Raw genomic sequence first — 14,756 nt, forward strand, 5'->3', positions numbered from 1 at the left:
GAAACACAAACTCTCCTCTCTACAAACCATAAATAATGCTTTCTTCTATCTTTAAGAGTAGTTGTTTCATAGATATGCAAGGCTAAGCTCGTTTTCTTGGTTGCAAGGACACAACAAACCTTCGGATTTCAAGAACCGTGAGATTTATTCTTCCTTTTATTTTCAGTTTATATTATGAATGAGTATGATTGTTTTCCTATGCATATTTTCTATGATTGTTGTTGATAATTGCTAGAGAGGACTCTAAGAGCGTGTTTGGCAGTGTGGTTGCGAGTGCTTTTCAAATAACTTTTCGTGCCAAAATGCATGTCAATGATGTTTTTTCATTTTTTAAAAATCATTTTTAACATCAACACATCAAAACAATCCAAAACGTACAAACCATATTAAATTTTAGTAAAAAAAAAAATTAATTTTTTTGGGAACGCAGCCGCAGCCGCGTTCCCAAACGTTCCCTAAGTTATTATTGTGAACAATCTATTGCTAAGTTTGATATCAAAACCGGAGTTGTGATATATAAACTTGTGAAGCAACTAAGCTTGATAATTGTGGCAGAACTACGTTATTAAACTTAGGGAGAACACTCAAACAAAGGAGCACAAGCTGCAGACAGCTTGGTTGTCAAGAGATCAATCAATTTATCTAGTTCTTAGGGCTGCCATTGAACTAAATCATTAATGCAAACATTGTGATTGTTTGTTGGTTAGGGTAGTTATACGGCGGATCCGTTAATTAACCAACGTTAGGAAAAGATAAAAAATTCAGAATATAAATTGAAGTTTCATTTCAAGGGTCGGTTCTAATTTCCGTTGGTGGATGTGTGCTTGCGACCAAGGTTTGTTTTCTTGATAAATTTTGGTTTCAATTGATTTTGTTTGCTAGTTTAATTTCTTTCATAGTTTAGATCATCACAAATCAAAACCCCCCAATTGCATAACGTATAGCATAAAAATCTGAACTAAATCTTCCTTGTGGGATCGACCCCTTACTTGCTTTATACTATCTTGTAGTGTTTGAAGCTAGGGTAATTAATTTGTGCGACCGCAACATCGCAACAATTTTGGTGCTTTAAAATTGTGTAACGGGTCAGATTTGTGTCAAGTTCCAAAAAGTGTTTATCTATTGTTTGTTTTAACCAAATCAGTTTGTGATACGATCCAAGCAATGTCAGATTTGGATTTTGGCATAAAATTTCTATCATCCAGCTTTACGTTATTAAACATAACTCCAAATTAAACCGTTGGATCAAGTTGAAACTTTACCAGAAGATTTCAGAGGTATTTTTCTATGATGGTGTAAAATTTCAGGTGAATCAAAGTTTAGAAAGGACTTGCGATATAGGTTAGAATATGGTGTACAAATTTTTTTATTTACTTTGTTTTGACTTATAGACTTTCTATTTGGCAAGGATTCTTTTCCTACAAAGATATGTGAGCTTGTTTTGGGAATTTCCTAGTTCTATAAGGTTCTTTAATGGGCTGCAACATAATTTCCAGGTGTGGGCAATGATTCATTAATGTTCCAAAATCCTTTTTTACAAGGATTCCTTATTCATCCTAGCTACACAAGAAAAGAAGAGCTGATGGTATTTAAATAAGCCTTATATCAGACTTGTATTATTTGATTTTCTTCTTCTCTTCTCACAACGGCATAGAGGATTAACTTATGAGTTTTATTTTTATTATTTCAGTTATAGTCCAAGGCTTGTTTGGAACGAATTAATACTTTGTTTTCAACTAGGATCCAAGGCATGTTTGGATTAGGGTTTAGACTTACTAGTATAGGTTTTCAGTCAGTTTTGTAAGTGGGTCAAATCTGACTTGTTTTCATGCATCCAAATCCTAAAAGTTTTATAAGCATACTTTTTTTAAAAAATAAAAATGCATCTTTCTCATGTTTTGAAATGCAAAAATGGATATCGTAACTAGTTTATGATTATCCGTTAAGGTTTGGCCAAAATATCAAAAATCATTCATCAATCATTTTATTCACTTTATATTTAAAGTGTTAGGGTTTAACTGCAGACTTTAATATTTTGGGGTGTAAAACAGTAGAGTACACCCTCAGGTATTAAAGATGCAAAATAAATACGATGCTTAAATTTGAACTTTAGAACGTTAGGATTTAGCCCAATAAGGTAGAGACTTTCTCACAAAGGAAGATTTGTCTTAGACATTAGAAAAAGACCAACGAATAGAAACTTGACCTAGAAAAACAATCAAACAATAATGCAGCTTATCTTAGGTAGGGTGCTCTAAGGATGATGTGTCTTCCCTTAGCACAACCAGTCCCTTACACTCTTCAAACCATAAGTTTCCTAGTAACCATAATACTAGATGGTGACTCCTGAAACTTAATCATAATTTTATAATTATACCTCAAACCCTTTCCTTTTCCAATCATACCCTCTTAGGAGGCACTTCAAGGCACCATTTCAACGTCGCCCCGCAACACTAAACAGGCTACACCATATAAGCTTTAATGGTTGAATGAATGTGGAAAAATTAGGGTGACTAAACAAGTTTTAATCTCATTCTCAGTAGGGAGATATAAGGATGATGTTTTATATGATATTGTTCCTATACATGTTGCAAATCTATTGTTGGAGAGACTTTGGCAATTTGATAGGAAAGCTAAACATGATGATTTTAAAAATAGGTATAACTAGAAAAAGGATGGAAAAACATACACGTTTGTATCATTGTCACTTAGATAATTGTATAAAGATCGGTTGAAGCTAAAGAAAATAAAAGAAGCTAAATATGCCTTGTTACAAAATAATAGCAAGGATGTGAGGTTGAGTGAAAATAAGGTGAGTCATGAGTGTGAAACACTAAAGTGTAAAGTTTTGGCCATTAAAGAAAATTTTGAAGTCTTTGGTTAAAATAAGAAACATAAGATGAAGGTTGAGTGTGGAGAGAAAATGAGCGGAGAAAATAAAGAAAGGGTGAGAAAAGAAGAGTGTGTAGGAAAAGTGGGGAAAACCCTTAATTTTTATGAAAAACAAAACGATCTTACAGATACTTATTTTTCTGATATGCCTATAATTTTGCTCTTGTATAAGAAAACATACTTTAACACTAATAAACTTGATTCATGTATTCCTAGTGTTTGTGTTTCTTTGTTACAAGAATTTGAAGATGTATTTCCCGATGAAATTCCAAGTGGATTGCCACTTATAAGAGGAATAGAACATCAAATTAACCTAATACTAGGTTCAGTTATTCCTAATAGACCAGCCTATAGAAGTAATCCTAAAGAAACAAAAGAGCTTCAAAGATAAGTGGAGGAGTTAATGTCAAAGGGGTACATTCGAGAGAGCATGAGTTTATGTGTTGTTCTCGTATTTTAAGTACCTAAAAAAGATGGTGCTTGGAGAATATGTGTTGATTGTAGAGCAATCAATAGTCTAACCATATCCATTAGGGATATTCTATTAGACTTAGGATTCTTTCTAGTATAAATACTCTTTTATATAAACTTTTTAAGGTTAAACTATTTTTAATAAACAAATTGACATTCTTTTTCTATCTTTTATATGGTCGAGTGATTCGTATACTAAGTTCTTGATTGAACTTGCAAACTCTTTAAAGGATTGATCAACTTCATTGTGATTGTATATTACTCATTGGCGTCTTGTTATAAGCGTAGGGTGGGGGTGATCGTTATGTATAAATTTGGTTCTCCAAGGAAGGTTCTTGTTAGGTCAAGTTACAAACAATTTAAATTTGATTTTAATGTATCTTTGGAGGTGAGAAACCATAAATTTTGGTGAAATGGGTTTTTTTCCTAAATTTTACGCTTTCGACATCATACCAGCTAACCTTAGGTACGTTTTAGGGACCCCTAATATGCATTTGCATGCCTGAGCAAAAACCATAACTTTTGTAGAAATAGGTCTTTTAGAAATTTTGTGCTTAGACGTCCTACCAGCCAACCTTAGGCACCTTTTGAGGCTTTTCGATATGTTTTTGCATGCTAGTATAAAAACTATAACTCTTATGGAAATAGTTTTTTTTTTTTGTAATTTTACGCTTATGATGTCGTGTCAGCCAACCTTAGGCACCTTTTAGGGCCTCCTTGTATGTTCATGTATGCTCGCATGAAAACCATAACTTTTGCAAAAATAGGTTTTTCCATAATTTTGTGCTTTTGACGCCCTATCGACCAACCTTAGGCATCTTTTGGGGCCTCCCGTTATGTTTTGCATAAAAGTACAAAAACCATAACTTTTATGGATGTTTTTTTCATAATTTTACACTTTCAATGACCTTTTGGTTGACCTTAGGCACCTTGTGGGGGCCTTTTGATATGTTTTTACATACTCGTGCAAAAAACATAGGTCGTTCAGAAATGGTAATTTTTTGTAGTTCGGTGCTTTCGACAACCTAACAGACAAACTTAGGCAACTTCTTAGCCTCTTGGTATGTTTTTACATACCCGTTCCAGAACCATAATTGATAAGGACCAGCCCACCAACGCAAAGGATCCACTAAACGTGTCAATTGAACAAACACAAGGTTAAGAGCCAAGAAGTTAAAGGAAACATTGAATGGGCTTGTTCAAAATATTTAGGCCAAGGCTGACATCAATAAAGCTATAACACATATGGGTCAGCCTATAATCAACCTAATTTAAGTGCAAGGAGAGCATTATTCTTCCATGATATGGATTTAGGGTTGGCACATAGTGTCAACCTTGTTTGAATAATTAATCCTAACAATACAAGGATATTTTGGCAAAATATTTTGGGGTTTTCCATATTGTACAAGGAAACTAAAAGGCAGTAGCTATTATAAAGATTTTCATGCTTATTTGGGAGATTTAAATTTGGTTTTGGGCTGATTTTTTTAGTTATATAATTTTACGCTAACAAACAAAATATTTGATTTGATTGTTAGATCGGGCTTAAATCTTACGAAAAGTTTCCAAAGATCTTGTTTTTATTTATGATTAAAATTCTAGGTAAATATCACTTTGGGAAGGTCTTGAAATAAGGTCTAGAATGTACTATGCAGATTTTGAATTAGTTTTCTAGTTGATTTGAGATTCCTTTTTTTGTATTTTATTTAGAACTCTTTTATACTTTTTCATAATTATTTAGGATATTTTTTATCCATTATTGTTGTGAACCTTATAGATATAAAGATCTAGAAACCCACAATGAAGTAGATAAACAACCTAAGAAAACTAAAATTCAGGTTTGGATAGAAAAACCTTGACCTAGAGATAAACCACGTATCTAAGAATCAATTGATGTGGACCTCTTGATCATGTCAATCAACCCCCAACAAAGTTGAAATACAACATGGAAAGCTAAAAACCAGGTTTAATAGAACTTGGGCCCAGAGATAACTCTATGCCTATAAACCAAAGGTATTGGAATAAACTTGAACCCATAGATAACTTTGTACTTAAGAACTTGAAGTATGTAAATGACATCACAATGCTAGTTAACCTTCGATAAGTTGGATGTACAATCTTTGTCCCTACAAAGAAATGATGTTTTACCATAAAAAATCAAAAGGAAGAAACTCATGTTTATTGTCATCAAGCTGCTGAAATTTGCAGCTTCAAAAATATTATATAGTCTCCTCTAAATAACCCTATTGGACTCCTTTTAGGTTGCAAGCCAATAGACCTAAATTAGAAATCAAGTTAAATAATTAAATAAACTCCTAAATAATTTCTCATGAGTCAAAACAAATCCAAATTAAAAATAATTGTTCAACATAAAATAAATAAAATATATTGATTAAAACAAAATCTTTATGTTAGGATTCCTCCATGTAGCCGAAATCTCTAACCACATTCGTAACCCTTGTACCCAAGCCCATGCATAAGTTTATGGCCTAAATAAACCTCATTTTAATTTCCCTTTTCTATCCAAAATTAACCCGCTATATGTGTAACATCCCCATATCTGGGATAAAACAACAATTTCATGTTCACTGATAAACAAAGTAATTACACACACACACATGATGTTCATATAAAGATTTACCAAAATTTTCACTAAAATTTCGGCAGAATCTCCCCTATATTGGGAGGTCTCAAGTTATCGACATACAACATGTTTACACTTCTAATAACCCGCATCTCCTAACTCAATTCAACCCAATCATCCAGGGTCTCAATCCCACAAAACATCATTATTCATATCAACAACAATTATCATTATGGATGGATAAAAGATATAAACATGCGTACATGGAACATGATTATATGAACTACAGAATTAAATTCATCTAATCAAGTTTAAACATTAATTATACAAATTAAGTTATACAAATGTTTCCATGTTTACAAAATATAAGGTCATCCTCCCTAGACTACATAATAAAAGGTGAATAAAAGCTAAAATCTACTCCTGCCTCGCATACGATGGACCTGAAACAAAATATATATTATTGAAACATGAATATCGCAATAAGTACACCAATACCAATATCCAATAATTTGAAAAGATAAATATGTATTCTTGTTTCGTTCATTTCTCCCTTTCTGTTTCCATTAGAACTCCTTTTTATTCATCTACTAAAAACTATTTCCTCTCTCATTAGCAACTTCCATTCAAGATTTCATTAAAACCAACAGCAACTATTTCACCCAACGCATTACTAATACCGTTTTCATTGGTATCATCATCATCCCATTGGCATCAGCATATGGAGATCCCTGACCCGGGATCCTAACATACACCCAATGTATGCTAGTAAAAATCACGGTGATCCCCTTACTCGGGATCCTAATATACACTAAATGTATGCTAGTCAAAATCACGGCGATCCCCTCATCCGGAATCCTAACATACACTAAATGCATGCTAGTAAAACACTCTATGAGAGTGTACAACAACAAATAAAGAAGAAAATTCATGTTTATGTATCCAAAACAAATAAGAGGTGTAAACAGGTTGTCTTTCAACTAGGTGGTGTGCATAAGGAGAGGTTTGGGTGCATATGTACAAGAAGAGGTTTCTAGCCCATCAAAAATAAAAATTGCATCCGTGAAGAGTTGGGCCATTTTAAATCCTTGAGAGAATCAATGACAATGCATACAAAATTGATCTACCAGAGGAGTATGGTGTTAATGCTACTTTTGATATTTTAATCTATCTTTATTTGACGTAGGTGACAATTCAAGATTTTATCCTTTTATGGAGAGAGAGGATGAGATAAACAAGCCCACCACACAAAGGATCCACTAGAGGTGCCAATTAAGTCAATCACAAAGTCAAGGGCCAAAAAGTTAAAGGAGACACTAAATAGGCTTCTTCAATATATTTAGGCTAAAACGAACTTCAAAGAGGCCATAACACATAGACATCAGCCCAATATCAACCCAATCCAAGTGTAAAAAGGGCCTAATTCTTCCACAACATGAGTTGGCATCATGATGACAACCTTGTTTGAATAATTAATCCTAACATTACAAGGATATTTTGATAAAATATTTTGGGAGTTTTCATCATGTACAAGGAAACTAAGGGGCAACAACTATTACAAAATGATGCGAACCTCGTGATCACGTGGTCACGCAACCAGCACGCAAAGACACCAATTCCCGGAAAGCCAAGTAAATCAGGTTTGATAGGAGTGTGACACAAAGATAACTTGTACCTAAGCACCAGCACTATTAGAAACGGAGACCCCCACCCAACGAATATTGATTCGCGAACGAGAAGTATAAGGATGATGCCACGAAGACAGTTGTTCTTCGATAAGTCATTTTTCAGTTCTTTAGAGAACCATGGAAGGGAGATTATCTCACCAACACACAAAGTGCGACAAACAAGAAGTTTTATTAGTCTGAATTGTCTAACCTTACATGTCTGGTTATGCCCTTATTTATAGTGACTCCAAACTAAAATAAACCCTAATGGACCCCTTATGTGGACTTATATGATGACCACTTACAATTAAACCCAAATAATATAAATAAACCTTAAACTAAGAAGAAAATAATAATAACAATAATAAATCCGAATTTAATATCCTAAATATAATAGGATCAGATTTGTTGCCCTTTAGAAGTCCCATATAAGTTAGGAGAATCAAATCTGAAGGTAGAATTAATTCTGAAATCTTCTTTCCTTTTTTTGTAGCTAGGATGAATATGGAATCCTTGTAAGAAAAGGATTCTAAAACATTTATGAATCATTGCCACACTTGGAAATTATGTTGTAGCCCATTAAAAATATTTGTAGAAATAGGAGATTCCCAAAATAAGCTGCCACATCCTTTTAGGAAAAGAATCCTAGCCAAATAGGAAGTCCACAAGTCAAACGGAAGTAAATAACAAAATTCGTACAGCCTCTGTTGACCTATGTTTCGATGCCTTCCCAAACTCCGATTGACCTGAAATTTTAAACCAAGGTAGGCAACAATGTCAAGAGACTCCACGTAAAATTTCAGCTTGATCCAACGGTCGGATTGAGAATTATGACTGTTGCCGTAAAACTAGATAGGTGCACTTTTTACGTCAAAATCCGAATTTAACCTTTCCTGGATCGTATCATTCCCTCTCTCTTCAAGATGATTCATCCTCAAATCACCAATATGTTGAATGGAAAATTCCTTAGCCTCTTTGTGAAGCCTTTGGAGTTCTTTTCTTGCTAATAATCGTCGCCAACAACTTTGGATGAAAGTAGCAGCCGTTCTATTTCGTATATCATCATTGGAGCGTATTTTCTCCTCTCTTTTTGAAGCTTGCTGGGCATTGACTGATGCCGTTAACACATCAAGTTCTTGCTTCATCTCCCCTAGAATACGGGATAGACTATTGGATTCTTTTTTTAGAACACTAATCTCTTTATTTCTCTCCATTTGATACCACATCTCCTTTTGAATCCTCCTTTTCTTTTGCCATAACACCTCATCAGAATACATGAAATCCCTTTGGTTTTTAGGCTGCCGAAAACCTTCCCGGTGGCCTATGATCTCATCCTTAAAACCGTCATCACCAATATCATCAACATCCTCCTTAAAATCCTCATAATCAGCCCACCTTGGCCTTTCAACCCCACTGCCATTGTTAGATTTGTGTTGAGCCCCAACTTTTCTCACGTCTTGGGTACATGTTCCAGCCACATTACCATGTTTTCCCACCTTCTCAAGTCTGTCACACACGTTCCCCATCATAAAATTCATTCTTTCCATCATCTTCGTCATGGCATACATTTGGAATTTAAGTTCTACATCGGGAGGGGGTGGTGTGTTGTTTTGCGCTGACATGATAGTACCTGCAAAAATTGGTTAGTGGTAAAAAAAATCCTCACATCCCTCGTGTTTCGCTCAAACACTCTTAATATCCTCACATGCTCACACCTCTCGTCTCACCTTCTTGCGGTTCTTGCAGAACTCAAACCAATACCAAATATAACCAACTTGGCAGCGCAATCCAAATATGTATATATGACTCAAGAAGCAATAAAAACTAGAAAACAAGCAAAACAAAACTGCGATGATAGTCTCGCGAGTAGCAAGTGAATCTATCCGAAATATGAACAAAACTGAAGACTCGAATAAAAACAGAAACAAAATATGCAAAGATGATGAAACAGCACCCAAATATGTTGGATATGTTGAAAATATATTGCAAGAAATGAAAACAACAGAAAGAAAGTGAATTTCAAAAGTTGACGCAAAACAGACTCGTTTACGACGAGTTAAGTCTGAATCTAGAACCTAAAGTGAATGATATCCAATTGAGCTAAAATTTCAGATATAGTGCGATATCAATCCAAATAGAAAGAATATGAATTTTGAGCAATTTGCGATAAGGTTTGATATACTGACGCAAAAAGGGTAAGAATCAGACCTGATTAGACCCGAAATTGAAAACCAAAGGAAACGATATCCAATTGATCCCAAACTTAATATGTGATGCGATTAGGGCCCCATTAATAAGCGTATCAAATTTGAGCTAATTCTGAGTTTATTTGGTCCAATTTTCCCTTATTTAGTTCTCTGCAGCAGAAACCAATAAACGTCTCTTTGAACGATTTTTTCTTTTTCTTTTTTTTTATGCTACTGATATATTTTGGACAGTAACCAAACAAAATAACTATTTTTTTGTTTTTTGATATGCTGTAAAATCAAGGAGAAGAAGAAATTGGACACTAAGGAATTTTTGCAGAAACAACAAGAAACGAAAATTTCAAAAGGATATAACCTGATTAATGGAGCCAAACTCTGATACAAATGATGCGAACCTCGTGATCACATGGTCATGGAACCCATACGTAAAGACACCAATTCCCGGAAAGCCAAGTAAATCAGGTTTGATAGGAGTGTGACATAAAGATAACTTGTACCTAGGCACTAGCACTATTGGAAACGGAGACCCCCACCCAACGAATATTGATTCACGAATGAGAAGTATAAGGATGACGCCACGAAGACAGTTGTTCTTCGATAAGTCATTTTTCAGTTCTTTAGAGAACCATGGAAGGGAGATTATCTCACCAACACACACACACACACACACACAAAGTGCGGCAAACAAGAAGTTTTATTAATCTGAATTGTCTAACCTTACATGTCTGGATATGCCATTATTTATAGTGAATCCAAACTAAAATAAACCCTAATGAACCCCTTATGTGGACTTATATGATGCCCACTTACAATTAAACCCAAATAATATAAATAAACCCTAAACTAAGAAGAAAATAATAATAACAATAATAAATCCGAATTTAATATCCTAAATATAATAGGATCAGATTTGTTGCCCTTTAGAAGTCCCATATAAGCTAGGAGAATCAAATCTAAAGGTAGAATTAATTCTGAAATCTTCTTTCCTTTTTTTGTAGCTAGGATGAATAAGGAATCCTTGTAAGAAAAGGATTCTAAAACATTTATGAATCATTGCCACACTTGAAAACTATGTTGCAGCCCATTAAAGATCTTTGTAGAAATAGAGATTCTCAAAATAAGCTACTACATCCTTTTAGGAAAAGAATCCTAGTCAAATAGAAAGTCCACAAGTTAAAAGGAAGTAAATAACAAAATTCATACAGCCTTTGTTGACCCATGTTTCGATGCCTTCCCGAACTTTGATTGAACTGAAATTTTAACCCAAGGTAGGAAAACATGTCAGGAGACTCCATGTAAAATTTCAGCCCGATCCAACGGTCGGATTGAGAGTTATGATTGTTGTCATAAAACTGGATAATTGCACATTTAACATCAAAATCCGAATTTGACCTTTCCTGGATCGTATCAGTGTCTCCTTTAACTTCTTGGCCCTTGTTGACCTTGTGATTGGATTAATTGGCACCTCTTGTGGATCCTTTGTGTGGTGGGCTTGTTTATCTCATCCTCTCTCTCCTTAAAAGGATACAATCTTGAACTGTCACCTACGTCAAATGAAGATATATTAAAATATCAAAAGTAGCATTAACAACATACTCCCCTGGTAGATCAATTTTGTATGCATTGTCATTGATTCACTAAGGATAATATGTTTTAGGTTGGCTTTTTGGCTCAAGTGGTTAAAATTCCTAATGCCTTTATCATCTTCATGTATATATGTAATGTGAATGTAATCTCAACACGATATGAAGCAAGTTCTAGAGATACATATCATTGAAAGAAGACACAATTAAAGAATATAATGTTGAAAGCTCAAAAGCTTGCATTGGTATAAAGTCAACATGACATATTCTCAAAGTCAATCCCTAAACCAATTAAACCTTAAAACTTGCATGCACACTCCTTCATTCGATTTATATCTTCATCTATCTCAATTAATTCTCATATATAATACTCATATTCTCATAAACCAATAGGAATTCAAAAGATCAAACATAGAATTTTTTTTTTTTAGAATAACAAAGAAAATCAAAATAAGAAAACCAACATTCTCCCAATACCCCCATACGTAAAACACGACATTATCCTCAATGTTGATATAAAAGAAAAGGAATATAGGAGAATGACAAAAAAAAAGTAAAATGCAAAAAAAAAAAGATAAGGGAAAAAAAAAAGCAAATCTGTTTTTTTTTTTTTTTGCTGGTTTGCCTCCCAGTAAGCGCTTTTATTTTATGTCATTGGCTCGACATGTTGCATGCTCATTCTTCATAGATTGGTTCAGTTAACTCCACAGAAGCAGTGAGTTCTGTCGTCCAACCTTCATAGAAAAGGTTTCAAGCGATGCCCATTGATCTTGAGTACTTTGTTGGTTTCTAAACTTGTAATTTCAACTGCACCATAAGGAAAAACATTAGAAACAACAAAGGGTCCAATCCAACGAGAGCGCGATTTTCCAGGAAAAAGTTTCAAACGCGAATGATAAAGAAGGACTTTGTCTCCAACATTAAACTCTTTTCTTGTAATCATTCGGTCATGGAGACTCTTAGTCTTTTCTTTGTAAATCCTTGCATTCTCATAAGCATCATTTTGTATTTCTTCCAACGTAATTCCAATCTTTTTTGGCACCAAAAGGATAGACGCCACCCATTCACTGTCCATGATGGGGTGAATGACTCCTGCATCATGGGAAACAGTTTGCAAAGCTTGCAAAGCCAATACTGATTCATGCACGTTTTGGGGAAAACATATATACCTCTCCATCTCTTCTATCTTGGTAAAATCATAGACATGGCTCAAAGCTACGCTTAATCCATCCTCGTTATCAAAATCACAAACTTGTTGCACACACTTATCAACTTGGTCATAACATGTGATAGAATAAACATTGCTATAAGGATATGTCATTGCATCATGAAAATTAAATTCAATTTTTTCATCTCCTACCTCCATAGACAAAGTATCCTTACCACAATCAATTTTTGTATTAGCAGTTTTCAAGAATGGTCTCCCAAACAATATAGGAGTGTTGTTTGATGAATCACAAGAATCATGTTCCATATCAAGAATATAAAAGTCGCATGAAGTGACCAAACTATCAATCTTGACTAGGACATCTTCTATCACACCAAGTGGGTAAACAAAACTACGATCCGCAAGTTGTATTACAATGCTAGTTTTATTCAAAGGCTCAAGACTAAGAGAATCATAAACATGTTTAGGCATAACACTAATGGATGCACCTAAATCGCACAAGGCCCTTTTAAAACTAGCATTACCAATAACACATGTGATAGTGAACGCACCTGGGTCTTTTTGCTTCAAATGCATATTCTTTTGAACAATAGCATATACAACTTCACCCATACTTAATGACCTTTTAGTTTGAAAGCTCTCTTGGTAGTACACAACTCTTTCAAGAATTTGGCATACTTGAGAATTTGTTTGATAGCATCAAGCAAAGGAATGTTGAGTTCTACTTTCTTGAAAACCTCTAAAATCTCTTTTTCTTTGTCCTCTTTCTTTGACTTAGAAGAACTCACAGGAAAGGGTGGAATTGTTTTAAAACTGGAATTCATTGAATGAGGAGTTACCTTTGGAGTGTTGGTTGGTGTTTCAGTTTGTAGAGGAGGAGGATGTTCCTTCTTTGTACTTAATTCGGTTTCTATCTCTTCTTCTTCCTCCATCTCAATTTGTTTCGACCTTTTCTCTTCAAGTTCTTTCCCACTTCGCAGCATGATCACACAACATTCTTTATTGGATTCAATGCTTGGAAGGGCAATTTTCCATTCATTTGTGCTTCCAATTTCCCCACACTTGAAGCTACTTGCCCCATTTGATTCTCCAAGTTGTGAATACTTGACTTTGTTTCCTGTTGAAAAGACATGACATTTTGTTGCAAGGTCACAGTGTTAGAAGCCAAAGTTTTCATCATCTCACGAAGATCATCACTGGATGACGACCCCATAACATTGGAGTTTGTGAATGGAGGGGGTTGTCTTGCTTGATAATTCTGTTGGGGCTGAAATCCATGGGGATGGAACTGTCGGCCTTGATTGCCTTGTTGAGGTGGGTTCCCATAACATAAGTTTGGATGATCTCTCCATCCGGGATTGTACGTGTTGGAAAAGGGATCATATTTACGCTGGGACTGTCCGTTGAATCCTCCATCAACTGCATGAACCTGTTCAATGCAATCTTCTTGCATTGTTGGGCAAATATCTGAGGTATGTCCTTGTAAGGAACATATGCTACAAACTTTCACCTGTTGTACATTTCCATAAGCCAAAGAACACACAAGAGAAGTAAGATCATTAACTTTATTGTCAAGGTTAGAAATACTTACCTCATTTACTCGTTTGTTTGCGAAGTCTCCACGCGTGCCAAATTGTTTCGAGTTGGCTGCCATGTTTGAGATCAATTGGCGTGCAGCCTCGGGTGTTTTATCTACCAATGCCCCTCCACTTGCAGCATCAATGATACTATGGTCAGTAGGCATCAATCCTTCATAGAAATATTAAATGAGCAGCTGATCGGGCATTTGATGATGAGGACATTTAATGCACAGTTGCTTAAATCTTTCCCAATACTCGGAAAATGTCTCTCCATGAGATTGTCGAATCCCACATATTTCTTTCCTTATGTTGGCAATTCGAGATGCTGGGAAATACTTTTCAAGGAAAATCTTCTTCATGGCATTCCAAGTTCCAATGGAACCTGGGAGAATAGAGAAAAACCATGTCTTTGCTACCCCTTTTAAAGAGAAAGGGAAAGCTTTCAACTTAACCTGTTCTTCATCAACTATGTTCGATTTCATGCCAACACAAACCATATGGAACTCCTTGAGATGAGTATGAGGATCTTCTCCTACAAGACCATTAAATGTTGGTAGCAAATGTATAAAACCAGATTTGAGCTCAAAGTTTACATTATTGTCGA

The sequence above is a fragment of the Populus trichocarpa genome, chromosome 5, assembly GCF_000002775.5.
Source record: "Populus trichocarpa isolate Nisqually-1 chromosome 5, P.trichocarpa_v4.1, whole genome shotgun sequence".
NCBI classification, from domain to species: domain Eukaryota; kingdom Viridiplantae; phylum Streptophyta; class Magnoliopsida; order Malpighiales; family Salicaceae; genus Populus; species Populus trichocarpa.